Genomic DNA, 27,122 nt, shown 5'->3' on the forward strand with positions numbered 1-27,122 from the left:
TATTCTCCAGTAACTTAAACAGGCCCTTGACTGAACTAGGAAAAATTTGGGGGTTTTGTAAAATGGTGGCTCTTGCACCTCAGCTTCAGTGACAGCAAGCTGCAAGTTGCCTGCATGCCACAGGTTAAGTTGTCAAAGTTGTTCTCTTCCCTAATGCTTCTTATGACAAATACTCCTAATTGCTTCTTCCTTTCATACTTTTCTGTGCCTCCTGGCTAAGACATCCGTCTGTAGCCTTTATGGTTTGTCTTTCAAAGCTTGGCCTCAGTTGTGTCTATCTGTGTTTTCTGTTTCTTTCTAGCTCAAGCATCCCCTCCCCGTCTCCCCATCCCTCAGTGCCTGCAGAGCAACATGCGGGCACCTGCCAGCTGCTGCGGAGACCGAGCTCTTCCCACCTTTCCCGACAGCTGAGCACAGTGTCGTCCTGTGCTGTCTACACCTCGTGCATAAAGATGCACAACTTCCCGCTCTCTGAACAACCCAGAGCACGCCTGCCACACCGAAATGCCATCACCAGCCACTGAGGGGGAAATGCAGTAACAGGAAAAAACAAAATGAAACCAAACGTGGTTTGTCCCTTTTACAGAGGTGAGTTCAAATTTCATAGCTCCTGAGCCAGACCTCCCTAATGTGTATGGTGGTGCTAATTTGAGTTGCGAACTCATGATTACTTATTTAAAAAATCTACATACCAGTACTGCAAGAAGGATACTTTGAAAGCCTTTTAAGTATCTTTCTCATTAATTTACTTAATCCTCTGATCTTGCCTTCTTTTAAGTTGTTTATTTTTAAAAGAACGACAAAAGTGAGCTGGAAAGCTTTGTTACTAAAAGAGAAGTTTTTAAATCTGTATGGGATACAAAGTAATTAAGAGAATATAAGCATAGGTTCAAACAGTACACAAACACTTTGGATTTGGTGTGCTAGGAGAGCTTCCTCCACCGTCTTTAAAGGGAAGCAGTGGTCAGGGTAGCAGAGTACAGGTAGCAGACCTCTGTCTCAGCCAAAGTAAAACTTTGCTTTCTGGTGTTTATTGTCTTTTTTTTTAATGCTCCAAGACATGACAATAAAAGGGTTTTTGTAGCACAGAAGGTGAAACCTAATTCCATATCTGATGGGAAGTTCAAAATTTTCACAGTATGTTTCATTCTGAGCAGTTTTATGGCCATTTTCAAAAGTACCCTGACAGCTCAGATTCCTGCACTTCAGGGTGCTCTGCTTGGGATGTGTAAAAAGATTTCTTTTTCAGAAAGTAAGTTGCTCAACCATCTCTGCAAAGCAGGTCTCTCCACTGTGCTCAACACCCAAAAATAAACCACCAGAGGCACCCAAATCCATTCTTTTCTTGTAAAGATTTTACTCAGCTAACTGGGACAGGGCAGGCCTGAATTTTGGATGAAAGAAAACTTAGATGAGCAGGGAAGCTGTTCCCCAAGGACTATATCCTCAGTGATACTATGAGCCAGCAACCCCCGTAGCTTTCAGCATCTCTCATGATCAGACTGGATGTCTTTTGCCCGAGGCTGAAAATCTCTTCCTCTCTAAAACCAAAGAGATGTTGGCTGTGAGTTATGATTAGTAATAGAGTCCATTTGTGGTGAGGTGGGGGGAAGGGGAGATGATGGACCCAGAATCATAAGATTTTATGTGCTCGGCTCTTTTCCAAACAACCACAGACAACTGCCCTGCTCTGGGCAGTTCACTGATTGAGGACACAAACAAGGAGAGAGCACAGGCAGAACAAACAAACAAATTATATGTAAGTAGTTTGCACTCTTTATAAGTGGCATAATTGAAATACAGCATGTTGAAGGATAAACTCAGGGAGTTACACTGACTAAAAGGCCTCCTGGAAAAAAGATCAAAATTGCTGGGTTGTCAGGAAAACAACTCCAAGCAAGCACATTGGCAAAACAAAATGGGAAGATATCCAAGTGCCTGCTCAGAGCATCAGCACCCAACTACTCTCACCCACTGAGGAAGAGGAGGGGAGCAAGGTGCTGCTGACAAGGGTGTCAGATACTCCTCTGAGATCAACTCTCAGCCGCATGTCTGGGTGAGCTGCTGAATGAAAATGTTCCAAATATGGAGGCCCCAAGACGGGGTAGGTTGTGCTTGGCCAGGCTCTAATTGCATCCTTGCATTACTATGCAATTAATTGCTGCCGTGGTCTGCTTGAGAGGAGGGAGTGTGCCAGCTCCATTCCTGGGCAGCCCCGGAGGCTGGAGGAGCTCATGGCTCTCGCTCCAGGGGGTGACCTACTCGGATGGCTCCGTGGCTCTGCTGCTAGCCCTGCTGGCAATACCGGTCTTCCCAGGATGATGTGCCTTCCTCCTGCAATGTGGTTCTCTTAGCAGGCATTAAAAGTTTCAGAAATTGCATAGAAAATGCAGGGCAGGGAAAAAAACATAGATTTTCACTGATTTTGTGTTTCTTAGCAAAGAGATGACAGCAGAAAAAATGCAAGCACAGTTTTCCCTAGCATTTTCTATAACTGTTTTCAGTGCATACCTCAAAAGAGGCAGTGTCTTGCAGAAAATACAAATGATTCCCCTACAGAAGGGAAAATAAGAATAATTTTGCTCTTGCTTTACAGACCACTATAGTTCTGACATCAAGAATAGAAAAGAAAAATAGCACAAATTCCTGAATGCATGGAAAAGCAGTGTTTAACCCCCGAATTGGGATGTGCTCCTCATTTCTAACATATCTTTCACTAAATTTTTGCCTGTAGAAGAGAGATGAGAAGGATGACGACATATTTATAACTCCCAATGTCTGATTGCCAGTGTTGGCTTCAGTGACCAAATGGTATCATGGAGAGCTGGGGCACAAAGAGTGGGAGCAGAAGAAGGAGGCAGAAGAGAAACTTCCCGTGAACCCCAAGACTGAATAGTCTGTGCTTTGCTTGCTGTGTTTAACTTTGGCAGCAGCGCCAGGCATTTTTTCCTGAGTCTTCCTGACGTTTCAGGTGTAGGCTGGCTCCTGGATTCCTGCAAGACATTCCTTTTATTCCTGGCCATCTCCCAGTCTCCTGGGGAGCCACTGCAGCACACGACAGTTTTTCCAAAGCCTGACAGCCCTGGGCCAGCCCAGAGGAGCGAGCAGTCTCTGCCAGAGCACATCTGGGTAAAAACTAAGAGGGTAAGCCTGGTTTATATGTCTGTGCTTCATCTGGAAACCCTACCAAGAGCAAAAAGAGCTCAAGCTTGTGCCTTGGAGCTCCTCTGTCCTGGGCACCTGGCAGCTGGTGCCACTTTGTGTTGCAGGCAAGTAGTCTGTGAATCACAGAATCATGGGATCATTTAGGTTGGAAAAGACATTTAGGATCAACCGTGAAGAACAGGTGTGGCCTGATTCCAGTAGTTAATTTCTTCTTCTGTTTAGCAGAACCCACTTTGAGTTTATGGACAGTAAGGAGGTACAGGAGGATAGGCAAATGGGTAGGGGACATGTCAGGTTCTGCCTTTGTGGATTTCAGTATTTATTTTATTTTAAATATAGACATTTGCATAAACATAAGGCTATGCTGAAAAAAAACGGTGTAGTGTCACCTCTGTGTATATGACTAGACACACAAAAAAACAGTTCCCTGGTTTCACTGGGTGGGACCAGCTGGCACTCAATCCCCTCATGTGAACCTAAAAATACTCATAGGTCAGAGCTATAAAAAAAAAGAACCTTTTTCCCAGTCAAGCCTTTTTGTCAAGAAGTAGAGGAAAATGTTTTATTTATCCTAGTGGTTGAATTACTGCACAGAGAAAGTCCCCACAGTGAAGCATTTTCATGATTTTTCCAGGCTGAGGCACCAAGAGGATGCAGTTCAGTCCTTTGGGAAGATGCTGGTGTCAGTGGGCTTTTAGTAGGGATTTATATCACCTGGAACAAGTAAGCTAAGTCCTGCAAGCTGAGCATCTAGCTAGTTATCACCCACACCTACCTGAAGTTCTTGCTACAGCTTGGCAAAGTTATCTCAAGTTTGAAATCATAAGGAAACCTGTATTTGATCTGTTTTAACAATTTTCTTTGGGGACCCTTTGGTTAGCTATTTTTCCTGCTGTATTTTCATGCAGCTGCATAAATGAGCCAGGCACACGTTTAAGTTTGATCCCTTTATCCATCTTGTAATATCTAAGTACCCCATGCAGATGATGAACAGCCTGGGCTGGCCTGCTGTTCTGCCTCATCACCCCTTTCGGAGCACAACCTATGCAAGGGATATGAGGTGAGGTGGAGTCGGTTTTGCCAGGGAAAGGATTATCTTGGGGTTTGCTTTATGGAAAATAAAGCAGGAGAATTCGAGAAGGGACTGGATGTTCTCCCCACCCTTCCCCACCCCACTGGCTGCTGGTGGGCTTTGTGCCTCCTTCCACACCACATGTGACTCAGACCCAGCAAACTCCAGAAGCTGGAGTCCTTTCACCAATGTGATCCTTTCTCTTTTGTACCTTCTCTAGAAGATACACACACATTCCAGACAGTGACTGTGTCTCCAGAAGGGCTGAGCTGGGCATCTCTACAGAGGCAAGGCCAAGTTATGCTTGGGACGGAAGACAATAAAGGCCAAATAGTGTTTACCGTATGTTTCTCATTCACAGCCTGCCTTAAATCATTTGTAACAAGGCCAGGGGGGAAGGGGGATGATATTGGGATTGTGTACAGTCCGAATGCCAAGAAGTGCTTTTGCCTTCCCTGGAGATGAGCTCTGCGGAGCCTTGCAGGGTGTGATCTCTTATTTGGTAATGTGAACACAAGGAGCAGAAGCACAAGCAACGAGCACAGCAATAGCATTAGATCAGAGGATTTGGACTTTGCTGTACTCCCACACCCAAGTCAGTCACAAAAATACGCAAGGATACATTTGCAGATGTGCATGTGCATGTGCTCACAAAGGCTGTTTTGGTTGAAAAAAGGGGAGAAATTACTGTTTCTATCAAATAATACACTTTTCAGGAAATCTGAAGTTTGCTGTGAGCACCAGGGCCACCAGATGAAAATTTCTATGGAAGCCTGTGTGAGGTCTCTGCTTTGGACTCTCTTTTATTGCAGTGGTGAAATGAAAGTAGGTGTGCAAGCAGGGCATCAAAGTACACCATTTGCATAAGGAGTTGTTCCAAAATAACCTACAGGCTAAGATCCAAACGATTACTTTGTACAACTAGATTTGCCCACTTTGCCTTGACTCTTTTGTACATGTGTCCATGACAGTATCATGCAGAATAAACAGGTGCCACCTTCTCTGCCACACTTCTGAACCAATTGTTTTATAGGTTAATGCATAAACCCCAGAAATAGATGGAAAATCTAGCATAAAAAGCAAAACAGAATCACCTTCAGGAACTTGCCAGTTTGGCCATTTAGGAGTCTGAACGGGTATTGATTTGAGGTGAATATTCTAAAGTTTGCATTACCCTTTGAAAAGTGCTAATGTAGTTCTTGTCACTTTAAATTAACTTTAGATGAGAGGGACTGACAGAAACATGAAGATGTGTGAACTATATTTGACTGATATTCTGTCAAATATTGCATAGGGTTATGATCCACAACTTTTCCCATCTGCTGCTCAAACCTGAATCCTTGAATGCACAATGGATTAATTACCATATTTTGTTCTGATTTCACTTAGTAGTATAAAAGACTGTGAATGTTAAATGTACCCTTACCTGCCTTCTTTTTCTAAGGGTAAGGTATAGAGGAGGGAAGACAGGGTGTTCTTTAGCAATTTTTTACACCCACACAGAATGATTCCTAAGTGCACCTCTTCTCAAATAATTAGATTCCCAGAAGTTAACCAGAGTAACACAGCACTCAGAATTTCATTCACTCCTTTCCTTGCGAGACTTTCTTCCCCCTCAGTAATAAAAGCAGCGAGTACTGATGTTGCACATTCAATCCCTGTGCTTTACAAGCAGCAGTATAATTACACCCGGCTCTGCCATTTGGTATCCTCGCAGAAGGATACGGCGTGGAGCACCGGAGGTCAGCGCTTTCCACTGATGTTGTGTTTCCTAGAAGGCCTGACATTGATTCCCCAGTACCACCTGCGCATCCCAACAACTCAGACTGACAATTGGTAGCCAGCCTGCCCCTTTCTGGACACCCAGAAAGCTGGATGTCTTAAATTAAAGGCCCCTTTGAAAATAGGGGCTGTATTAACTTGCCCCAAATCCCCCAGTGTTTTAGAAAAAAAACTCAGGCTTTAGTAAAACTATTTTTTTTCTCCTAACCTTCTCCTTTCCCACCCATACTATTTGGATGAGTTGAGTTATTTTGACTTTCAGCTGAAGGAATAATGTCCACTTTTGTTGATGTACCGAATAAGTAAACTCTGGTAATAACTAGTTGCCTCATTTTACAGAGTCCTTAATAGATGTATCTACTGAGTATTTTTTCTTTAAGAGGACACTGTGCATTGCAGTTACATCCTGGATTATATTCTGGCACTGCACTGCTTAACAGATAGAAAACATTTCTATATGTGTCGCGTTGATTCTAACATTCCTGTCAGTGAGAGAGTGTGGTTATCCAGAAATAAGCAAACTCTATGGTGGTGTGAAAGGCAGATTGAACATATGAGGTCAGAGAGACTTGTAAAATGGAGAAACAAACCCGTTTTTTATTACAGTGAAGTCCCTTCTGGAAGAACTTAATAATATTACACTGGGGAGTAATTGTGAACCTACTTCTGTCTTTTATATGTTTTGTCAGGTTTTGGAGATTTAAGAATAACATTGCCCTTCTCCAGTACTAGAATATTACATAAATTTCTCAGACATATCCATAGCCAATCCTCTGTACCTTTTTATTTTCCAATATTTTTTTAATGTCATTATTCTTTCTTCATTCCTTTTCTTATGAAATCTCCAAGCCTTGATTTGGGTACTCTTTCTTTCTGTGATTACCAAAGGTGGGGCTCAGCAAGGGAAGGTTCTACATAGGAAGTGCTTCTGTTTTGTTTGGGAGAAGTTCTATGAAGGTGCATGCTTGTCCTTCATATTAGTTAGCTTTAATCCTGAGGGGTTAAGAGGATGATATTATATGAACCTAAGCAGGAGCAAAAAGGGGACTTGAGATACTCTTGGAATATATTAACAAGTTCTCACTCTTTGGCTGGAAGTTAATGCTCAGACTGAGTGCATTCCTACCCTCTTGCATTTTCAAGTGTGTAAATGCCTGCCAATATTGTCAAGCCCAGAGCTTGTATCTACAGGACAGCTAAAGGACTAAATAACCTTTCAAACTGTGCTAGGAAGCGCTTGGCTGATGATTCCACCCAACACCAACAAATGCTCAGGTGGGATTTTGGAAAATACTCATCATTAAATTCACCCTGCTTCTGTTAAGTCAATCCTACTGAAAGCTGATGCCTTAAACTCTACTGGAGGGTCAAAGGAGAAACCTTCTGTTTTAGTGCCGCTTTTCAACTTCTCTTCATCTAGCAAGCATCTGGCCCAGTTTAATAATCTTTGTTCTAAGTGGTGTAAGGTCATTAGCAAAGCCTTAATGGGGACAAGGGTTGCAGGACCTCTATTTGGAGAATCTATTCCAAAAGGAAAAGGCATGATGTTTCTGGCAAGTGACATAAAGATTAATGAGGGATAGACAAATGCCCTTGCTCCAAAGTCAGCAAAAAATAGAAGGTTCTGTTTAAACTTTTCAAAATGAATTACAGTCAGGTACTGACTATCAAGAAACAAAATGAAATCTGAGTTGAAGAGTCTGGAGTAATTCTCTGGGTCTTTCCCCAAGCCTCTCACGCTTTTCTATGGATATGAATATTAAGGGGTAACAGGGTCTGCAAATCTACACGTTCTGAGCTTCTGAGGAAGGCTGGGGACTCAAAAAAACCACTTGGGAACTGCAAACATTGTTGGATATTTAGAAAATACTGGTATTTCAATCTAATTAATGGATGTAAAAGAGGAAAACTTTTCAGATTTTTACAACTTTTTCAGAGAGTCCAGATTTAAATCTAGGAGCTGGTAGAAAAAAGGATGAAAACATCTTTATGCATATGGTGAAGGCTAATTATTGGTAGTTACAAATATTCTTTTTATTTTAGTAAGGCATTTAGGGTTCCACTTGAATTGTTTAGGCAAGATAAGTTAATATTCACATGTTTATCTTGCAAAAATACTGATTATGTTTGTGTGGGTGCTACACATAGGTTGTAGAAATGGGTCAGGGACAAGTGGGACAAGTCAGAGGCAGGTGAGAATGAAAACCAAGTAATGATCCATTGCTGTTATGTATTTTTGAAACAAACCACCAAAGCACTGTACACCAGCTCCTTCCTATGTTCCAGAATATGTTCTACAGGCCTTTTTTTTAAACTTTATTCTTAAACTAATTTTATAGTGTTTATAAATGTAAAAAGCCCCGGTGTTATTCACCATATACACTGCTAGCAAGTTTTAAATTATTAGATCTCTTCTTTAAGGTGAAGTTAACATGTATCGGCCAAGAGATATGGTCAAGTGCTGTACTGTTTGCAAAATGCATTTTTAGCTGTCCTTACATTGCAAAATATTTTGTTAGTGTCATATTTTCAAATGGACAATTGCTTTCCTTTAAAAAAGACAAAAAGCCAATGTTTTTTAATACCATTTTCAAAATACAAGTTATCATGGGAAACAAAAAACTGCTCTCACTTGAGTAAACTCTTAGGCAGAAACTAATGACCCAGCCAGCTCAAGACCACGCAAGGAAGTTTATGCACAGGGAGCAAAACCAATATATCCTCCCACAAATGACTTTGGAGAGAATTCTGAACATTTCTTTCCTTCCCTTCCCCTCTTTCCTCACCAAAGCAGTGTGCATCCTGACAAAAGAGAAACCACAGAATGTGCAGAATGTCAACAAGATCCTGGAATCTGATTCCCACTAGTTTTATTGGGCTTGGAGTTGGGTACTTGCTGCCCAGAAGACCAGACAATAGGTTCATTCCTTCTTCTGAAGAAGTACAAAATGAGGCATTTCCTCCACATGTTACCCTGGCCCATCACACAACATTCAGAGCATGTGGAGCTCAGGACTTGCTGCTCACCTACAGCAGTGCTCACACCAACCTGCTGTGTGCTGGCTACACCCACTGCATGCTCGTTTAAACTTCACAGTAATGTGAACATTCATTAAACCAATTGTGGACAGGTGGTTTTTGCATTGGAAACATGTGAAAACATGTGTTTTCTATGTTGTTTTTTATATGAAGGCTTGTGTCCAACAACCTAATTACTTTTATTCAAGTATTACATCACTCCCGCTAGCACAAGCAGAGTGCCAGCACCTGATCCTTGCTACTACACTCTCTTATGTTTTCTGTGTCCTCACCTATCTACCAAAACAAAGGGGGATCATTCTCACCATGAAGGAATTTACTGAATGGTCTCCATCTGTGCCACAGCAGAGACACAAGCCAGTGTAATCGGTTCTTTGGCTACTGATGTTGACTGAAGTAACTCATGCTCTTGTATTCAAAGTATTTATTTTAATCCCCTAAAGACCTCTAAGAAGGAGCTGCAGCACATGAGCAATCACAAGCATTTTAATACCTTTCAACAGGACCTTCTCCAGATGACCTAACTGTCCCTCCTCTTTTAAAAAATCTGTGACGTTAGAAATGCTGATTTTTGTCAACATTTTGTAGAGAGAAAAATCTTAGCGGTAAAAAAAGATACATTAAATATTCTCCTGGTTTTCTGCAGCCACATTATTATTTGGAAAATCTCTCATATGATAACCAAAGACAAGGAGGAGTTCATGATGTTATTCCTCCACTGGCTGACAGAGAACCCCAGATCCAACGAACAAGGTAGAACAGAATTATGTGAAGGACTACACATGCAAACTGAACTATAACTTGTAGAAAGACCCACCCAAGCCCCCGGTTTCCACTCTTTCTTTTCTGAACAGCATCGTGTCTATCATGATTCTGCTTTTCCACCTGCAGGCGCTCTCGAATGTGCACCAGGCTCCCTCCTGTACCAGCCCTCATTGCTGTGGCGCACGCTCTGCCTTGTTCCAGCAACTTCTGGACTCATTCTGGCAACTTCCCTGCCTCTGAGCTCCCTTGCACTTGTGTCTGCAGTTTCTCAGTCCTTCTGTGTCTTGTTCTTTAGGGACTTTATCTGTATTTGATTTCAGCTACCATCCTTGATTTCCTGATTCCTCTTTCCACTGGGAATTTTCCCTCTATCCAAGTGAAAATCTCACCACTTCTTTGGGATATCTCTTTATAGGGTCAAATAAATAAATTTGATTTAATCTGGACTGCTCTCTCTTAAAATCCCGCATCCAAGTTATCTTGGTTGGCACCTTCTGGACAACTTCTTCGAGATACTCTTCTCCCAACCAATTTGCTTGTTGAAGTTCTTCTCATCTGATTACGAGTCTTCTTTCTCTGATCTAACTCTATATATCCTCTCATACTTATTCTGAATGGTGCCCATTTTTCATCACATGGATCCCATCAGTTTTCTTTTTCCCTTCCTCCACTACCTTATCTATTGTAGCAAGTAGCAGCACTTTGCTTCTGCCTTCAGTGCCCTTCAAGGTTTCTTCCCCCTCCATCCATTTCCCATTGTTCATTTCCTCAAAAGCAGCTCTTGTTCCAGCTGGTCTGAGATGTCCATGTCCATAGCTGTCCTTTCATGCTGGCTATCTTTTCAACCACATTTCTTGAGAAGCACTCTACGCACATTTGGAATGTTGCTGACTTTTTCACTTTTCAAAATCTCCTTCAGTTCTCCTTTGACTGGATGACCACTGAAAACTCAACTACCTTTCGACTGTCCTGTTGGCAGTGCAACTCTTTCCCTGGGCTTCCACATTTCTCTGTATCTATTTCTTGATTCTGAACTTAAAACTCTTCCCTTTATTTTTATTCTGTTTGTGCAGAGCCTTTCGCTGTGGGTTCCTAGTCCATGACTCCTAGAGGATATGTCAATGCACTCAAGTGAGAGGGAACATGAATACTGCAATGAAGCCAAAACTCTTGGAAATCTTTGTGACTCAGGGTGTACAGTCTGAACCTAGCTCCAGCCACAAATTTTGCACTTGGCCTGCAACTCTCTGTAAAACTCATATTGGAACATCCTTGAAAATAAGGGGTGGTGTTTGAATCTGCATCCAAATTTCACAGCTGTAGGTCACCTCACAAACACGGGTATTTGGAAGACAGGACTGTGCTGTAAGCAGCTACATTGGTGATGAGATATTGTTGCTGGATTTTGCTGTCTGTGTTTTTGAAATGCTCGCTACAAGGACAGCTGTGAGGCAGATGCCGTTCCGAGTTCAGATGTGGAATGTTACAGGGTCACTCTGCTTACCTTATCATAAAAGAGCACGCGTTTTTTGTGCTCTTCATGTACTGGAAAACAAGTTCATGACAAATACTGTATTGTGTGCAAGGGCTGGGGGTGGGGGAGAAGAAGGGAAGTGTATCTTGTCCTTAGGGGCTGCTGGTGCTAGGCACCACAGAAGAAAGCCCTGTTTGTCAGCAGCACTTAGAGATACAGCACGCGGCACCTGCGGCAGCTTAAGGATGGCTCCCTGGACGGGGAGCTGTGCTCCACTGGCTGGGGTTTCTTGACTGCCACGCAGAGCCAGGAGGAGTGGTGGAGCCAAACTACTGTAGGAGGGGAATCTGGAAGGTGCACAGCCTGACGACATGGGGCGAGGAATTCTCAGATGCTTTAAAGGATTTCTGCAAGAGGCTGAGTTAGGCTGATCCTAGCCTTTGGTCTGTACTCTGTGCATGCAAAAAATTATATATCTTGAGTAGCTGAAGGGGGATAGTAGTATTACAGGATGTTGATGGTGGTGTCACCAGCCAGGCAAAGTGAGAGTTTGAATCTGGAAATGGTTCTTGAATATAGAAGGAGTAGAAGGTGCTCAGAGGTAGGATAAAAACTGTTGGAAAAGAGCCAAGACTCAGTGTGCATGATGGGGGATGCAAGTGGGTTTGAAGGCTAAGGCAGGAGGTGAACAAGGAGATCTGGAAGATGGGAACTCCTGCGGGACTGGGGTCTGCCTGCAGGGGAGCTAAGCTGTGCAACAGGGGTGTGAGTGATGGCTGGCATGGTGAAGAAAGGCTTTTAGCGGGGCTAAAGTTAGGTGAAGGAGAGGGAGGCAGAAAAGGAGGAGAGGTGAAAAAAACAGAAAGGAGAAATGCAGGAATTTTTCTCCCTCTGGCTCTTTTCTAAACAATCAATAAGCTTTCTTCCCAGTGTCCCTGTGTCTTGGAAAATTGGGTTGAGCTATGCAAAGGAGGATAAGAGAGCAAGGATGGAAGAAGTCTTGCAGCATTGGAATCCCACCAACTTGTCTGGGCAGCTGTTACTGCTGATTATGTATGCTGTGCTCATGCATGCTACATTTCCCATGTTAGATTCATGGTTTGGAGCCTGCCTTTGCAGACAAAGGCTTTGGGATGTGTTCTTCCAACTTACTGGCCTGTGCAGTTTGTTACAGGAACAGCTACAGATTCCAAGGCACATGATAAATGGAGACTGAAAATGGAGACTTATATCTGACTGCCTTTCTGCCTGACTACCTTTTGTATTCATATGGTTTCCTTCATGGTAAGGTCTTAGCACCTGTATAAGTTGAATATTGAACACACCTGGCACAGGCATCAGTAAGGAAACATTGCCCACTGCCACATTTTATACATAGTTGCCAAGAAAAATATGGGGTCGTATCCTGATGCTATTCAAAGCACAGAACTCCTATTTGGAGTCAATGAGAGCGGTGCATAAAAAAATCAATGGAAAGATTTGACCCCTTTCAAGTGGAGCAGCCCATGGTACAAATTGCACTGCCTTTGTTGAGCACAGAAGATAAACCCCACATTTTTTCCTGACTGTCACTTTTTGCTAGCATGCCCTTTGGAATGTGCTTTTTCACCCCTCTATATCTAACTAGCATCATGAGATGGTTTTCAATAAAGGTGCAGTGAAAGCATCCAGGGTGGGGATGCCTGATTGGCCTTTTAAACACACTTATAAATATTATTGCTGATTATTCACATGTGAGCGCTTTGCATGGGATAATTTAAACTAGATTATAAAAACTTAGAAAGAAAATAGTGGTATTATTAAATATGTGGGTATACCATTGTTAGACCCACAGGTAAAAATCACTGTCTGAAATCACCTCAGAGGGATGCAGACTGAAAGCAACTGCTAGTTTGGCTGGTTGTTTAGAGGATGTTCTATTGCTGAGCTACTAAATAAATCCCCTTTTGCCCTGCACTGCCTCCAGCAAGCCCTTAGCCTTCCCCACTCTGTCTTCCCCACACTGTTTCTCTATTTTTCCTCATAATCTCAGCCCTGATTCTCTTTTTCCCATTCTTCTGAATGTTGAAGTCACGACCTTTGTGGTTTATAGGCCACAAGAGACTGAGCTAAATGTGTTAGCACAGAGTCAAAACAAGTAATAGCTGGCCAATTAAATTAATAATCCATATTGTTACAATGTTTAACCACGGCTGTTTCCTCAGTGGTCTGTTTAAATCACAGCCAAGTCCTGACCTATTAAAATGAATAACTGGAATTATGAGAAACTCCATTTAATAAACACAGCAAGGAACGCAACACAATCAGTATGAAATATTTATTGCCACTTTAAGCAGCAGCTAGTTGAGATTTAAGATTGGATTAATGAAGGGGTTTTAATTTCTGGCTAAGGGTAGAAAGCTTAAACCTGGAACATTTCCTCAATTTCCTGGTATGGCTTTGCAATGGGCAAGATTTGAGATGGGAGCACACAATTCGATTCATGCTTTCCCCTTGCAGAGCTCTCTCCAGACACGTTCGATGCAGAAGGAGATCAAAGCAAGCAGGCTCCAGACAAGTGGCTCAAGTGGCTTGAAAAAACTCTGGGGAATAAGGGCTGGAGCACTAGACATGAGCCTTTGGATTTTAAAATGAGCACTCCTGCCAACCACCATCCTGTAGAGACCAATGTTAATGGAAGGCTGGTACATTCCCTGTGACAACGGCTCGTGTGTGTGCATTTTTTTGCAGTATGTCTCAGGGCTAGAGGAGGGGAGGAAAAAACCCTTCTCTCTGAAATTTGTCAGACAAAATTGTAAGCTGGGAGCCAACCCTTACTGTTTCAAGTGGCCCAAGTATTGTTTTTCTTAAGTGCGGAATCACCAAGGTTTTGCTATTTTTATTCACACTGCACATTCATCTGCAGGGTTTCCCCACTTAATAGAAGAGCAAATGTTCTTCTTTGATAGAAATTAAAATGTTGCTAGGCTTGAAAAATAGTCTACCATGCTCAAACTCAAATGGGGATATTATTTTCCTTTTATTTTCTAATTCTTCTGATGTACTAACACTGAGCAGGTTAATAACATGCAAATCCTGGCACAATGGAGCTGTCTGGACCTACCGCGTCAAGGAGCCATGTAATAATTGCTCTGGGCTATGCAGACACCTGGAGCATCATCTCTGTGATAATGGATCCTTCTCACCTTTTCCACCATAAGGGTTCCACACCATAAACCATACCCTGGGCTACATCAAAGGAAACGTGGCCAGCAGGCCAAGGGAGGTGATTCTCCCCCTGTACTCTGCGCTTTTGAGACTCCACCTGGATTGTTGCATCTGCCTCGGGGGCCCCCAGCATAAGAAGGATGTGGACTTGATGCAGTGAGTTTAGAAGAGGCCACAAAGATGAGCAGAGGACTGGAGCACCTCTGCTATGAAGACAGGCTGAAAGAGTTAGAGCTGTTCAGCCTGGAGAAGAGAAGGCTTCAGGGAGACCTTAGAGGACTTTTCAGTACCTAAAGGGGCTGCAAGAGTGCTGGGGAGGGACTTTTTTACAGGTGTATGTAGTGATAGGAGAAGGGGGAATAGCTTCAAACTGAAAAAGGGTAAGTTTAGATTAGATATCAGGAAGAAATTCTTTACATGTGAGGGTGGTGAGCCACTAGCTGAGTTTGCCTTTCTGACAAGTAGTGAGTGCCTCATTCCTGGGAGTGTTCACGGTCAGGTGGGATGAGTCTTTGAGCAACCTGGTGCACTGGAAGGTGTCCATGCCCATGGCAAGGGTTTGGAACCAGACGGTCTTTAAGGTCCTTTCCAATTCAAACAATTCTGTGATTCATCAGGAAGGCACTGATGCATTAAAACACTGCCCTAATTTGCCTAAATACTGACTGCTGCCACTGCCTCCAAGGATCTCATTTTCAGCATGTGCTGTGATGATACCAGGAATCATGCATATTTTCTCCTCACCTCCCTCTTTTGATTCTTAATTAATAGACCCAGCCTGAGAGCTGTAGAGGCAGAAAGATTTGTATAGCTCTAGACAGCAAGGCCATAGATGAAACAAAGTCTTCCATGCTCTTCCCATAACACATTTGAGCCCAAAGCTGGCAAGACCCATGACTTGGGGTAGTTCAACACCCATTTTGCCTGATGGATAAGACTGGCCATCAAAACCGTTTGCCTCTTGTGCTGACAGCCCCATCTATGGCCCTGATTATATTAAGAGAGCTTTCATTTGGACAAGGTGGCCGACAAGCATTTCACCATGATCTCAGTATATGTTTGTCCCATACATTGCACCAGTCAGCTAAGGCATTCTTCCTGGCCTCTATTTCCTGGTTCCAGCCAGTTGAAGGCATCTGTGAAGCAGCGTCACACCTCAGAGACTGACTGAAGTCTGCCAGGCTTGCTGAGCCACTGCACTGCACAGCAGCCAAGAGGACAAGCCTGGCATTAAAGAACTAATGTCCAAGACAGGTCAGAACACCAAATTTCTATGTACTTTCTCCTTTTCTTGGATTTCTGTTGGGAAATACATTCACATTAATGCATTAACTTAGGGTATTCCCAATGGAATATGAACTCAATCTTCAGGGGTTTTCTAGCTAGCATCCAGAGTTGTAACTATCTTTACTTCTCTACATGTTCAATGAAAGTAGTTTTGTTTCCCCATGTGCTTTTTGTGAAATGACATAAGAAATTAAAGGAGTGTCTCTGGGCCTAGGGGAATGAACTCCCTCCTTCATGAGAAACCTATACCTTAGGCACTTCCCTGCTTCCTTTTGTAAACATCCTTGTGCATGCAAGTGCTGTTGTGCTCACACACATCACACACAGCATTCACAGCACACAGCAGTGGTGCATCTCCAGGAACAGGCAGCAAGTTATTTATGGCCTGCACTGTATGAAAACACTAGTGTGAATGGATCTGACATGGCTCGGATAGGTCTTCAGGGTCCCAGGCTCATGCCCCATGTGACAGGGGACAGCCTGCCACCAGAAATGAACTTCAGCTCAGGAAGTTGCACTGTGGTGCATCCAGGAAGAGAGAAAGGGCAGCAGGCTTTTAGCCAGAGGCTGGCACAGACCAGTCCTCCTGCCCTGATAACCACTTGACTTGCAGGAATCTCATGAAAATCTGCCAGCCATTATACTTTCCTGGATCAGGAAGTAAAATTAGAGGGGTTTGTGCTATCTCATGGCACTTTCATAGGTTTATTCCATGTATTTCTAAGCCTTTAGGCTTCATTTCACATTGTTGTCTCTTGCTGTCCTTTCTGCAGTTTCCTTCAAGGCTCCCTCAAGAAAGAAGAAGGGCACAACCATCCAAGAGGTTAAAAAAGAACAATTCTTGGGCATTGTGCTGCCTACACTTGTAGCAACACAGAAAGCCCTTTATACTGCTCATGTACCCCATACATTAATTTTGACCTGGGTTTATGTACCCGCTCTCAGCTTAGCCTTTCTCCAGCAGGTCTTCATCTCTCCTTATGCCCTGCCACCTCTATGTCTCAGCTGATTGCCCCTTTCCCAGTTTCACATGGAATGAAATGAGGCAAAATGAGCAATTTAAATGTTATGACTTTGGTGGCCTTGCTCCAGTTGACGTGGGTGCTAGAAGAGTCCCACTGCCATTTTAGGTACTCTGGGTGTTTGCCCTGTACCCCATGGTTGTACGCAGGCAGTTCCTGTGACCCCTCACAAGTATGATGGATGTGGCAGATGAAGGGACTTTCCCAAGGTTTTGCAGTAGACACAGCAGCCTGGGATCTCCCTCCTCTCAGAGTCCCTTCCACAGTCCTGCAAACCATGATCTGTCCCAGCATGTTTGAAAATCACAGAGCTCTAGGGAATGGAAAGATTATATATAGGGCAGATTTCCTGTAAGCCATAAATTGATGGTTTTATTTAGGCTTTTAGCAGAATTGCCATGAGAAATCAGAATCTACTGGGTTACTTTGCAGGGAAATACATGTGTGAAATTTCCCTGAGCCAAGCCCCTGTCCAAGGGAGGGCAGTTTTTTCTCAGCTTCCCTCTGCTGCTCACACCGGGTATTTTCCACTAGAGCTTGTTGTTCTGCACAGCAACATAAGCACCCCTGTGCAGAAGCCGTGGGGTCCTGAACATGGTATTTTAGAAATCTCATCTCTATAGGGTTGCAGGATATGATGCTTAAAATATCTGTGGTGGCTGGAATGAGGTCTCCTAACTCTGACCAGCCCAAGGGAGTCAGCAGTGGGAAGGATGCCTTGCAGAATTGCTCCAGAGCAGGGAGGGAGCCTGAGAACTCTGCCTGGCTGCATCAAGGTTAGAGCTGCTCTGAAGTTTCATGAAGACAATGACTGGGTGATTAGTGACATAAATTCTTTAGTGATTAGTGGACATTAGCAGCAAGGCAAAATCAGGTCTCATGCTTGAATTCCAAATAATTTTTCTAAGGTGTTAGAAAAAGCACCTGGGCTTGGCCAGAGCGTTTGTTCCCAAGCCACTGTGGTGCAATACAGAATTCCAGTGGAGGACCAGTCCCGTGGTAACCTGAATTTATGCTATGTTCCCTGTCATTCTTCAATGATTTTCCCTCACTTTTAGTACAAAATTTCTAAGAAAGCAAAGTTGACCTGATTCAATTTGGATATGAAGTTTCAGAGCTCTCACTAGGAACCCATTGTTCTGGTTTGCTTGTTGCAAACGAGCTTAATGGAAACATTAAAGGCAGGTCAGAGCAAAATAAAAGAAAAAGGAAAACTGTAAAAAGGATTGAAAAAATTCTGACCCACATAATTTAAAGAAAAATGTTGTTATTTAATTCCACCATTCTCTTTTGGAGTGTGATAGCATAGATGTTGTTAATTTTTAAAGGAAGAAATATGACATCCCGTTTAATTTCCTCTGAAACAAGACAATCTGGCTTGCCAAATATAGCCTGACAAAGAAAAATAGAAATTTCCTGATCAAAGATCCAAGAGTGCAGTGCTCCACCTTAAATCCCTCCCACCTATTAGGTCCCCCTTTAGACAAGACAGAGAAACAAATTTCTCACACATCAATGATGCTTCCATAATCAATTTCAAATAGCCCCTTGCATAGGGATGCAAATCTTAGCTTTCTCTTAATAAAGCCTTTTAGAAGATGGATGTACTGATCTGATATTATTAAACGAAAAGTGGTCTCTTTTTAATCTAGAGATGCAGGGGCGTTAGTAACAGAGTGAATCAAAGGCCTGGTCTCTTTCTCTTCCTAATTATCAATAGTGTTTTATAATCTTATTAATATTGATACACAGTATACTGAAGATCTGTTAACGTATAATGTATGTGGAGGATAATTAACGAGATCCGAGTCAGATCAATCGCCTATTTGACAGAAAACGGTGTGTGGCTTATAAATTATACATATGCTAGGTATGGCTAGAAATGTTTAAAGTTTCAGTCCAATCCTTCCAGTACAGCACTGGGAAAACTGATGAACTTAAAGGCACAGTCCCTTGCCTGTTAGGTTTATACTGTACACTCAGAGGAATAACTCTTATTTAAAAATCAAAGAGTTCCATTAACTGCCAAGATCTCAAAGCAGCACAGAAAACACACCTTCTCCTTGTGAAGTGCAGCTAAACAAAAGGCAAAATCTTGTAAGAAAAAGGATGATTAATAAAAGTGAGGTAATTTTCCTTTTGATTTCTGAGAGGAGGTAGCATGCAGGATGTTCCAAATGACAGAAATGATCCCACATCTTCACACTGGCCTCTAACAAGGTTAGACTTGCTAGTGCAGTAAATACAATTAATAATCCCAATTAATATTGCATGTTTTGGTAGGTTTGAGAGCATGAAAGCTTTCCACAGATTACTCTTCACTCCCCAAAGCAGACGTGGTGTGATGAGACGAAGGGATGGAAATGTGGAAATAAAACTTTCCTTTTTTGTTGTTGCAGAGCTCCTGATAAGCATGGGGCTGAGATGAAAGGAGATGTCAGGTTTAACAAAAATAACATATTATTATTATTAATAATTTACCTCAGGGGTATGACCCAGTGAAATAATGACTGCTTGAGGCTGTGAAACTCCACCAACATTTTAAAAATGGCTCAGACTTGCTCAGCTTTTCCACAGCAGACCTTGGGGCACGTTCAGCTGTGGTGTAGGGAGATATGATTCCCAAGGTGGAGAGGCTGTATCAGTCCCTTGTGTTTCATGTAGAAAGGCTTGAATCAGATTAAATAGGCAGAAATTCAGCTTCCTCTGAAGTCAAACTTCTTCTTCAGTGGGAGTTTTGCTTGCGAAAACATACAGGCAGTGCCATGCCAGATCATGCTTGAGACAGGATATACTTCATCAAGTTACCTCTCTTACAGGAATCAGCACCCAGTGCTGTGGAGAAAGACATAAGCTGGGGCTGCACTCATCCTTGGTGTGGATAAATTCCCTCCTAGCATGTTCCAGAATATGCCCACCACTGGAAAATGCAGGGAGGACAGAGTTCATGGCTGCACTCATCTTGGTTGCTTTCAACTACACATACCTCAAAACCTGACTCACAAGAAATTTTTCAATAGGTATCTTTGGGTCAGAACCTTGTTTCACCTTACCTCTGAAAGCAAATTGTTTATCCACAAAGACAGACTTCAGGGGTTTTTTGGTTGGTTGGTTGGTTGGTTTGTTTTGTTTTCCTTTTTTTTTTCCCCATGAACCACTACATAAGCTGTATGCCTGTATAAATACCCCACAATTTTGAAGCAAGCCAAGTACTCTTAGTGGCACTCGTGACAGTATGACAGGCACCAAACCTGTCCCTAAACACAGCCTTTTTTGAAGTTAGAGATTCAATTCCACCCAATTTACCCCTGGAAGCTGAATGATCCTCAACAGAATTACCCACAAACAAGTTTGCAGAAGCTGACAGCTCGTTTGTAATTAAGCCTTTGACATATGACTATGTGTGACCTCGTGTTTGTTGCAACAGAAGCCGATGGGCAGACAGGAGCCCCAAGCTGGCTACCAGTGGCAATGCACGGATACATCAGAACTGCCCGATGGAGACTCTTAGGATTAGCAAAACTTTTCCTGAGTCATCCTTTGTACAGCCCGTGTGGGGCCATCTCAATCAAAGCGTCCAGCCAGCCTGTGGTGTGGAGAGTAAAAGACTTGCCTTGTTAAGGTAAGTGGAGGAAAATTGTTCTCTGCTTTGCCAGGTGAAGTGTTAAGTACAGGATCCATTTCAGGGAAGGCTTTCTAGATTACAAAGGCCATTACTTAATAGCCTGCTGTCCCTTGAGCCAAGATTTAAAGTAAATTATTTAAATTATAATATTATGCCCTTACCCCCAGGAGGCTCAGAGGGCTGCACTAGCATGAATGAGTGTATGCTCACAGCCTCCAGATGAGGCAGCCGTGGCATTCAGGAGCTCAGGTCTAAGTGCTCATAATGACCATAACCTCAGAAAACATGGACTCCAAACCAAAATCAGCAACAGTTTTGATACTAGTGAATCCCTCACAGTCTCTCAAGATGAGTCAGTAGCTAAATCAGGTAAAACTGCTCTGGTCTCCTGACTCCCCAGCTCTGTGTTTGAACCATTAGACTCATGCTTCCTTTTGTCCATTAGTGGCTTCATTTCTGTCTCACAGCATTAATTCAGGTTATGTAGCTTGCAGTGTTCCATATAAATGAGCTTAAGACCACACAGGATCACAGGAATCAGTGCGGTCAGGAAATGCTATTGTCTCTCTCTCACACCTTCTCATAAAGGATCCACTGGAAGATTTTTAATTGTGTCCTGTCCCCTGATCCAGGCACTGGTGTGGTCACAACCTGGATAGACTCTGGGCTTACGTGTCCCCTCAGTCTGCTTCCCTGTCATTCTCTCCAAGCTGCCTTCATTCCCATTTTACAACTACCTTTCATTCCACTTTCTTGACACACCTTAGCCTTGGTTAACTATATTGAAAAAATATGTCAAAAATATTTTTAACTGGAGGTCAAAACTGCTTCTCCAGTTAAGTGCTCTAAATATGCATCTTTGCCAAATTGTTCTCATTAGAAAGTCAAGATCAGAAGTCTTCTTTTTGTCCCTATTTTCCCTGAGATAGGGATATCCATTCACAAGTGCTGTGACCACATTGCCTTATGATTTCGAAGCAGAGAAAAAGAAAGAAAAAGAAAAAGCAAAAGCTAATTTTTCAGACCCAGATCCTTGAAGTCTTAAAGGCAAGACTAAGGTATCTTGTTTGGATATTCACTAGCTAATGCCAGGCCAGGAATCACTCTTTAAGCACCATTCTGTAGGACAAAACACAGCAAATTAACTTTAAAGATACCAGGGAAATAGAGGTACAAATCAGCTACAGGAAGGGACAAATTAAATAGTGAGTAGTGAGCAGCAAGTTCAGATAGTAGGGGAGCTGTTCTGGTTTGCAATGTTTGGAATGAAGATATCCCCCTCCTCCCCAAAACAGGCTCCAGCATGCCCATGGCTCAGGCTGTGAGATATTTATGGCCTAGCCAGCATCAGCCTGAGGCCATGTAAACAGAGCTATTGGATCCTATTTTGGAGAGAGAGTTGCACAACACTGGCTTTTTTTCATGCAAAATTGAGGATGTGTATGCATTTTGTAGTGCTTTTGGCTACAGAATCAGCCCTGGAGCAGGGAGACCTGGGTGCCACAGCTTAGCAAGGACAGCTGAGCAGGGCCACCCTTCCCACACAACCGTCCCCAACAGTTTGGGAAGCCAGTCCCGTGATGGACAGACAGCACTGGAGGTGACAGGGGCAGACTCTGCTCCTCAGCCCCAAGGGAAGTCTGGAGCAGCAGCCAGGCTCCCTGCCCGGGCCTGGAGCTGCTTGAGAAGCTCCGAACACCATCCCAAACTTGACGTGTCAGCTGTCCAGGAGGAGCTTGTGGGGCCAAGGAGGTGAGCTGAGCAGCACTTTCTCTGCCCTGTCCCGCTCCTCCCACTCTCCTGGATGCTCCTAATTACAGTTGAATGCTCATTACCAAGTCAGGGGGTGTTAATGAGCAAGGAGAAGGAGTGTGTGGAGGCAGAGAGGAGAGGCAAGAGCTGCGAAGGCACCACCGCGCCACCTCTGAGAGGCAGGAGGCCAAGCTCAACACGTTGTGTCTCTGCCTCTTCACCCACGTGCTCTCCTCTCTGTCTGGCTGCCAAAAACAAGGACAAAGAGAGAGGACAAAGTCTGGAGCCTGTGGTCGGAGGGGTGCAGGGACTTAAGTCCCCACCCCGCCAGAGGAGAGCTCGTCACCCATGAAGGACAGCTGCCTGCAAGGCTGCTCTTTCCTCAGCTGAATCACACTGAAAAGTCTCCCTGTCGAGGTTTTGTCAGAGGCTGTCAAAGCACCAAAGTGACAGAGTCTGCATCCTACATCTAGGTGCCCCAATTTATATTCCATTACCTTTCTCGGCCTTTGTGATAATATGCCAGATTTTACACTTGAGTAGCTGAGGCTCTGGCACATTTCTCTGCCTGCCATTCTGTTGTGAATGCAGGTGGGAGTGGTGAAGCCTTCGTCAGCCAATGCTGCCCCAGTGAGAGTGGGGTGTGCCGCTGCTTTCACATCAACAGTTTGTTTAGAACTAGCTGGTGCCACTTCCCGATGTGTAAAAATCCTCAGCGATTTTGATTTAAATCGTTTAAGGTTGAAACGTTTTCCCCTCCCTAAAGAATCACTGTTTTACAATGAGATAAGTTTAATGGGAAGTCCATAAAGCAGAGTTAAGCACCTTGGCAAAATCCAAGGGTAAAACACACAAGTAGTAAATGGTTTGTAGATTGCATCATTTCCTGGAGTCCTTGGACAGAGTGTCTTTACATCTTGTTGCGTTCAAGCACTGTACAATTTCATCAAAATTCAGAATATGGCTTTAAAGAGTTTTACCCAGCCTGGAGCTAGAGAGAGAAAGAAATCATTTTGAGGGAAGGGTTGTGTGTCCTGGCCATGACCTGGAGACTGACCTATCATCTCATGGTGTTTCATGCCCTACACTCTGCATTGGCTTTGGAGGGAAATACAGACACCAGCTTCCTTCATGCAGACACACTTTATAATCAACCTGGACTGCTCTAGCAAATACTGGTAGAGTGTATTAAAGATCCATGTCTTTCCCCCAGCTAGAGGAGTTAACTAAGAAGCTTTACTTATTGAGTAAAGCCAGAATTTTACAAAAATCTCATTTCCCAAGTACGCAGCAAAGGAAGAGAGCAGAAATTTTAAAGGCCTCAGCACCCTGGGTGCTCACTGAAGACTAAGTCCTTTTGAGAATCTGACTGTTAAGGTGTCGCCATGGGAGTTAGCAGAAGTATTGAGCACTTGAGAAAAACAGACCTGGGTTTCATTGCCTGCAGGTATACTTACCTAGAGTTTTTTTCTTAGGATAAGACTTCAAGAGAAAGTGGCTCTAACATAGTGGCTCTCTTCTCTCTTCTTTCTTCCCCCTCCCTTCTCTTCAGTCAGGCAGTTCAGCTCACTCAACCACTGGAGCACTATTCACATTTTTTGCCAGTTGAGTTTTCTACCCTGTGGTGGGCTGTTTCAAAAAAGCACTAAGCCTGATTCAAGGGATGTGGTGCAAAGGAAGGAGAGCTGGTGCCAGGAAAACCCCCTAAGTCAGTCATTCACTGAAAGTCTGTGCTCCCCCACCTTGCTGTGTGATCCCAGCAAAACACTGGAAGCAGCATGGCTGCTGAGATGGATGGCCATGGCAGCTCTGGTAGCATCTGGATTGCTCTGAAAAAATGGAATAGATTTTGTGTGCTTGAAATGTTTTGAAAATTTGGCACCAGCAGAGAAATAAAGACGTTTTCAAGTGATGCTAGTAATTTCACTTTAAAATCATATTGTAGCCACTTATGTACAATATAGACAATATTTTGTTCCCCTTCCTTAGGTAGCTGTGGACTTGAGGGCAGATCAATTGTTTTCTGTCTTTAAATCCACACAGAACCAAAATAATGATTTTTTTTCAGCCTCTTTCCAAATGCCCTATTTTAGGGAAAGATGCAAATACCCCACAGCATCTTCATGCTAACTAAACAATAACAATTTCTCTTTTACTAGCAAGCCCAGAAAATTAGATGTTAACATAACTGTAATATTTTTCTATCTATTAGCCACTCTTTTAATCCTCCTCCCCATCTTTTCAAATCCTTGAGGAAGCAGATGAGCTTTCAGGATGCCTGAAGGTTCCTGTAGTTATATGTTTGCACAAGCACACTCACTGGAACCTTTGCTCTCCGTTAATCCATGCAGGTCATGGTGAGCATACAAACCCTGCCACCTCATCCCTCAACAAAGATTTACTAGTCAGTGCAGAGTGAAGACACTATAGTTAAGGCTACACTGACCTCTTGAAAGGTTTTATAGAATATTCACTCATCTCCTGTGAAGTATTATCATAAATAAACAGCGGTGCAGAAATGAATGAAGCACATTTTGTGTCATAATACATAAATGCATTTATTTCGCAAATTGCAGGAGTCACTGTAACCAGCTGACTCATTGAAGAACGAGGTACAGTTTTGGAAGATAAACTTCTAACTAAAAAATTGTCTATTACACACATAGATACTGAGTTACTAAACATAATACACATATCAAAATGTTATCTGTGTAATAACTGCAAAGCCACAGATAAATCGCTTTATCATGCACCTTTGCCTTCATGTGTTTTGCTGTTTTCCAAGGGTTCAATCCTATCCGTATACACTTCACCAGTACTGGAGCTTTGAACTTTTGAAAAGAAAGAGTGAAATTATGACTATTATGGAAATCAGAATCAGTGAGAAAATGCTCTTGAATTTAAGGGGGAGGGGGGAGGCAGAATGTGAGTGAATCCTTAAAAGCCCTCCACTATCACAGCTAAAACTGAAATTTTTTCAAATCTGACCCAGGATTAAGAAATAATACTGCTCTAAATTTCAAGGGGAAAATATGTGCACACACATTGCGTTATCCGTGTCATGAAATTGTGAGTTCTACAGTATGTAGTTTGAGAGTTTTTCCATTTTTACGACAACTTTGACCAACTCACTTTAACTTGCCAGCCAAAGTGCTGAAAGCACTCATGTCTATTTTACAATCCTATGGCTAATCCCTTTGAAATCTTGGGGCCCACCTGTTTTTGTAGAGCAGAGCATGTGTATAGGAAGAAGGTCTAAACATTTATAAGAGTACTGACAGGAGTTTTGTACCACTGGAGGAAGATACCAAAGCCTTGGTAAAGGTCGTCAGACACTGGAACAAAGTGTCAAGAGAGACTGTGGTATCCTCATCCCTGGAAACAGCCAACCACTGAGGCAACCTGCTGTAGCTGCCCCTGCTCTGAAAGGACAACCTCTAGAGATGCCCATTCAGCAATTATGTGATCTGTGGGTGCTTTAGAACCAAAACGAGATGAAGAATTTGTATGCTGAAAATTGCTGCAGTGTTACACATAGCAAAATAATACAATGAGAATGGTGCAACACACGTTGCAATGTTTCTCTCCTTTGAAAGTCAGTGTTTGATGTATGGCTGTTAGAAAGAAGTGGTTTTTTAGAAGTCAACACACTCTCTCAAATACTTTTCTTGAGCTTTTTAGATCTCTTTTTCCTTAATGCACTCAAATGCTAAGCACCATTCCAAATTCATGTCAATATATCTATTGACATCTTTCTTGCTGTTTTCCTCTTCTTCTATTCTCTGTGGTATCAGTCTTGCCAACTGCTTCTGAGATCTTTGGTTATGATCTAGCAAAGCCCTTAAGCACATGCTTAACTTTAAGAATGCAAACAGTCTGTGAATTCAGCAGGACATTTCCTTTAACTGCTTGTCTGGGCTGGGGCCAGAGTGCTCAGTGCTCTATATACAGATCGAAATATAATAATTCACACACAGTTAGTTAGAAAATCACTGCAGAGCGTGGAATAAATTGGAACAAAATTTTCCCAGTCCTTTCACAGGATCATGAAACACTGCATTCTACCAGCTCTGAATGTGGTTTATAAATTAACAGAATTCAATTCATCAGCACATGTCATGGAAAATATCTGTTTTATACACAAAGTTACTTTCACATGCACATATTTTCTCTTCGTCTCCCTCTCCTTCTCATGCATGCACACACATACAGACACTTAGGAGACTTAGGCCTGCTTGACTCTGTATCTTACTGTGTTCCTCAGCTAATGTTATTACTTACAGCTTCTTCTAAAGTTCAAGAAATCTGCACAAATTGCTAGGTAAAAGTTCATGATACTCTAAGCTCTTAAAAGACATTTTGGGGGAGGCTGTACAGAAGTTTACCAGGAGGCTGCAGATAAGCACAAACCAGGCAGAGATGCAAACACGAGACTGGTCTAGCACGGTCAGGCCAAAGGTCTGAGTTCTTACTATACCAGGTGCCCAGATAAGGGCACAAGAACAGGGCAAATGTATCCTGGCATTTATATGTCCCAAGTTTATTCACTCAGTTTCCAGCAGCTCAGGTCTTCCCGAGACTGAAGGGAATATCAAGATTTATTGGTACAATAATTTTTGTAATGCTTTTAATTCCATTACTTTATCTAGTCTCCTTTTTTTCATCTGTGCAAACTTCTGGCACACAAACTTCTGTGGCAAGAAGTTTCATGCTCCAGTCTGTACTCTGTGAAGGAGTACAACAAAACATTTGCTATTTTTTTGTGAACATACCACTTGCTTGCCTCATGCAAGAACTAGGGGCAGCAAAAGAAACAGCCGCTTCCTATTTGCCTTCCATGTGCCATTCATGATTTTATATTCTACTATAACATCCCCCTCTGCCAGCTATTTTCTTGGCAGAAAAATCCTCCTCCAGCTCCTGTAACATCCT

General features: G+C 42.8%; 1 long non-coding RNA gene across 1 annotated transcript; it reads left to right on the forward strand.

Annotated features, from left to right (window-relative positions):
* Positions 1-25,628, forward strand: LOC137478308 (uncharacterized). Its single transcript, XR_011001502.1, has 3 exons — positions 1-588; positions 20,241-20,435; positions 24,542-25,628. It is a non-coding gene; the product is annotated as an uncharacterized lncRNA (long non-coding RNA).
* The last annotated feature ends 1,494 nt before the right edge of the window (positions 25,629-27,122 follow it).

The sequence above is a fragment of the Anomalospiza imberbis genome, chromosome 8, assembly GCF_031753505.1.
Source record: "Anomalospiza imberbis isolate Cuckoo-Finch-1a 21T00152 chromosome 8, ASM3175350v1, whole genome shotgun sequence".
Lineage (NCBI taxonomy): Eukaryota > Metazoa > Chordata > Aves > Passeriformes > Viduidae > Anomalospiza > Anomalospiza imberbis.